Below are 4,793 nucleotides of genomic sequence, written 5' to 3'. Positions count from 1 at the left end.
CAGGAACATCAATATTTTCAAACAAATCATCAAATATGTCAAAAAAATTTAACTCAACATGATCCGATGCAGAAGCATCACAAGATGTATCATCAATTTTAACATCAGAAATAATAGAGTTTTCATTCGAAACAGAAACATCAGGTTCAGACTCAGTTTTGTTATTAGAAACAGATCCTTCAACTTCGTGCTTTGACTGATCTAAGGATTGCTATGCAGGGGAAGTAGAAAGGTTAGAACTTTCAACATTAATAAATCCTCCTGAAACAAAACCAGATGCCTTGCCATAAACCATGAATGGTTCGTTGGCAATCTCCTCTTTAGACAAAGGTTGATACTGATATGTGTGATTAAAAGGAGGAGGTACATTATCGTATCCTAAACCCTTTTGCTGGTTTCGTTTGAACTGCAGGCAATGGTCAATCATGTTGGAAACTACCTCGCTTGATACATCAAACCTTTTAAAATCAAATTTTGCAGTTTCAAATTGTCTCTTTAATGTATCAAGTTCAGTAATTAACTCATCATTCTGTCTCTTGATATAATCATAATTTTCACATTTTTCACTGTAGTCTTCCTGAATTCTCTTAAAGTCCTTTATTTTTGTTTCTAACTGGGCCTTTAGGGGTTTCTGGCCTTTCCTGAGTTGATATCCTTCATATCTCAGGTCCTCAACTTCTCTTTTAAATAAATCAATTTGTTCCCGAAGAAACTTAATCGTAGTTTTACAAGATGGATTACATGAAACTTCATTGACTGGAACGTTTGAAGAACTCAATTTTTTTTTATAAAAAAATATGCCCTTTGACTAAAAACTCAAAAGTCAACCCGAAAAGCTAAATTTGAAAATTTAAAAGTTAAACGAGAAAGTCAAAGTTTAAAGTCAAAGGTCAAACTTTAAAAGTCAAAGTCAAAATTTTAAGTAAAAAGTCAAAAATAAAAGTCAAAAATTAAAAACTAAATTTTTTGGTTGAAAATGGAATTTTAAAATAAAAGATTTTGAATTTTGGGCTAAAAATGACAAAGTTGCGAAACTGGGTTCGAAAAGGAGTGTTTTTGAATAAAGAATGCGAAGAAAAGGAACAAAGGTGATGCTGGAGGAGTTGGTTAAGGCGTTGGGTTTATGAACCAGAGGTCTCGGGTTCGATACCCGGCACCCTCAATTTCGCTTTGATATTTTTTTTAGTAAAGCGCTGATGCAAGCTTCGGATGTGCGAGGCCGAGATTGCGATGCGAGGACGAAATGTAATCCGAGGCGACAACCGTAAGCTTCGACCGTACACGTGCGAGCCGTAATCTCGGACCGCAAACTCCGACCGTAAACTCCTCGGAAACCCTAGCCGTAAACTCCGGCGACCGGAAACTGTTTCTGGCCGTAAACTCTTCGCAGATTATGTGAAAAACAGCGTTTTTCACCTCTTTTTGCTCCAAAACTCGATCGAAAACTCGTTTTTATCAAAAACGTGAAGAACCCCCCCTAATTTTCAGAGATCTATCCAAAAACGCAGGAATCTTTCGAAAATAAGATCAAATAAGCTCCAGATCTGACAAAATTGAGTGATACAACCAAGCTCTGATACCAATTGTAAGTCCCCAAAAATGCTTGTGTATCGATCAAATCCAATTGATGGTGCGGAATTCCAATCAATTGAATGATGTCAGATCAAAATAGAAGAAGGAGAAGAAGAAGATGATAAATCTATGTATGAATTGATTAGAATGAAGATCCAGATACAAGAGATTCACACACACAAAACTTCTCTCTAGTTTCTCTCTCTAGAATACCTTACCCCCTCTTGTTCATTCTCTACTCCTCACCCCTAACACCTATAATATATACTTGCGGAACATGGGCCGTAAATGGGTTTACGGCCGTAAATGGGTTTTCGGCCGTAAACACCCATTGGGCCGTAAATATAACTGCAAAAATAATATTACACGACCAAAAACTATTAATGCCTAGAAAAGTAAAGTATAAACTATATTTTTGACCCAACATTCTTCGTTTTCCTTCATCGGGAATTCACGCTTAATCTTTTGTTGTTTATACTTTGTCTTGTAAGCGTGTATCTTTCTCTTATATGCCCGTCGCAATTCTTCTTTCCTTTTCCTCGTGGCATCTTCTTTAATTGCATACTTGATTTGTTTCCCAACCTTCTTCTTCTTCACCCCGTTCCTTGGACCCATCTTTTGTACTTCTTCTTTGTCAATCTCGATTTCCCGTACGGTTGCCACTTTATCATCACCTTCGTCACCTACTAAAGAATCCGGTGGTTCAAATGTAAATACTTCATAATTAGTAGAAACTCGGGCTCGAGGTATGGTTCTTTTGATTGTAGTTGACTCGATCTCTTGATTAGCCATGTGTGACTCAATGGATGAGTTATTCATGTCATCATTCCAAGACTTTGCATTCTCCTTTTCTCCCAAGCTTACCTTCTTATCAAGTTGAATTGCTTCCTCTTTTTGCATCATTGTGTCAAGGTAAGCCATTTGTCCATGTTGGAAGTCACAAAATTTTTCAACAATTTCACTCTCTTCTATTGGACTTTCCAAAGGATCAGGACAAGTGTGCATGTCAAGGCCAGAAAGGGAACTTGTAAGTAGCAGGACAAGATCTTCATCATTTTTGAAGTTCTCGATTGGACTTGTCGAGTCAGTCGATGCTACTCGGCGAGTCGGTGAGGTTTCCACAATTTTTATTATTTCTTTTGAATCAGCTTCCTCTAGCAACCTTTCTATCTCCTTTAAATCTTTTCCAGCATCGAAATTTCCTCCAGAAGGTGATAGAAATTGATCTGGATTTTCTTCTTGTAAAAGCGCAAGCTCTCTTTCTAACACTTCATCATCCAAATCGATTGAGGAAACTTTTTCGTCTTTTGTCCTTTCATGCTTTTTCTCTTGTTCTGCTGTAAACACCACTGAATCGTTCCCCACCCTTAGTGTTAGTGTAGATTCGCACACATCGACTAATGCACAAGCGGTATTCAAAAATGGTCTCCCAATAATGATTGGAACTTTAGGGTCTTCTTCCATGTCAAGCACTACAAAGTCCACGGGGAACACAAACTTATCGACTTTGATGAGAAGATCTTCGCACACACCTTTTGGATGTATTATTGTCTTATCGGCTAGATGGATCTTCATATGAATCGGCTTTGGCTCCGACAAATTTAGCTTCTTGAAGAAAGAATATGGCATTAGATTAATACTTGCACCCGAATCGGTCAACGCATTAGTCGCAATTATGTTCCCAAATTAACAAGGTATGGAGATGCTTCCCGGATCACCCCTCTTTTCTGGTAGCTCATTCAACACTAGTTCAGCTACTTCTGCCATATCTTTTCTAGACGCAAAAAGACTCTTCAACAAGCTTGCATATTTAAGCGTTCGGAGTATCGTTTCAACAAATGGAATGTTGACTTGAAGGGCCTTTACATGCTCCAGAAACTTCCTATACTCTTTAACTTGATCATCAGGTATGGCTCGAATCGGAAATGGCAAAGTTGGCCTGGAAGGATTTAAAGAATAACCAGTTTTGTCATCAGGCCTTGGACTCGTCGAGTCCACGACTGGTACTCGGCGAGTCGAGTCGGGTTTTGCTGAATTCGAGTTACCTGTTTCTTCTGCTTGCACCTTTATTGAGGCCTTCTGGGTAGGGGTCAGAGGAGTGAAAATTTCTTCATAACTAATTATTATATCATTCAAATGCTCCATTCTTGGATTCTTTTCGGTATTGCTTGGAAGATCACCCGGTTATCTTTGATTGATTTGTTGGGCCAACTGCCCTAGCTGTTCCTCAATGTTATGAATAGAGGCTTGCTGATTCCTAAGCAAATTTTGTTGATCTTTCATCATAACTTGATGATCCTTAAGCATTATTCATTGCTCCTTCAATTCAACGTCGGTATCATTGTGCCTTTTTTCGGACGCATCTACAAACCTTGTGAACATTTCCTCCAAATCAGCTCTCTTTTCCATAACCGGTTCCTCCTTTTGATAGAAATCCCTTTCTTTTTGCTTGTATTTCTCCTCCTTTGCCTTTTTGTACTCATCATACGGGAGCCATTCCTTCTTGGGTTTCCGCCAATTATCATCAAATCTATCGCCACTTGAATAGAATACTTGAGCTTTCTTGTTTCCATTCTCATCCAAATCACAATCTCTAGTAAGATGAGGTCCGTTACAATTCTCACACCCAACCCGAATAGCATGGATTGTTTGATCCATCTTAGTCATTCTTCGATCTAAACTTTCTAGTTTAGCCATCACTGCCGCCATGCTATCGTTAACAGTCTTCACCACCCCCTATTTAGCTCATTCCTTTGGTTATGATATTCTCTAGAGTGCTTAGAGAATTCTTCAATTAACCCCTTTATAACCGGGGGTGGCTTCTTTGTGAGCGGTCCTTGCGAGTCAAGTAATTGCCTTGTTGTCACGTTTACTCCATCATAGAAAATGGATACTTCTTGTTGGCTATTAAGATCGTGATGTGGGCAATTCCTTAGTAGGCCTTTGTACCTCTCCCACGCCTCATAAAGTGATTCTCCGGCTTGTTGCTCAAAATTAGCTATAGCTTTCTTCAACTTGGCTATCTTTGATGGCGGGCAAAATTGATCAATAAATTCTTCTTTCATTTTAGCCCATGTAGTGACGGATCCGGGAGGTAATGATTTGAGCCAATCCTTTGCAGCACCCTTGAATGTAACTGGAAGCATACGAAGCAGCTGGATTTCGCGAGGCACATTTGGAACATTAAAATAATCAGCTACATCGTTGACCTCATCCAAGTG

At 38.9% G+C, this 4,793-nt stretch overlaps 1 non-coding gene across 1 annotated transcript; it reads left to right on the top strand.

The window, feature by feature from the left end:
* The first annotated feature begins 4,482 nt into the window (after positions 1–4,482).
* On the top strand, positions 4,483–4,589 carry LOC145151820 (small nucleolar RNA R71). Its single transcript, XR_013732373.1, has one exon. It is a non-coding gene; the product is annotated as a small nucleolar RNA R71 (small nucleolar RNA).
* Positions 4,590–4,793: the final 204 nt, after the last annotated feature.

The sequence above is a fragment of the Lactuca virosa genome, chromosome 1 (genome assembly GCF_052849685.1).
Source record: "Lactuca virosa cultivar CGN04683 chromosome 1, Lactuca_virosa_CGN04683_v6, whole genome shotgun sequence".
NCBI lineage: Eukaryota > Viridiplantae > Streptophyta > Magnoliopsida > Asterales > Asteraceae > Lactuca > Lactuca virosa.
The sequence above is the reverse complement of the archived record's forward strand: the minus strand, read 5'-3'. Positions and strand labels throughout refer to the sequence as shown.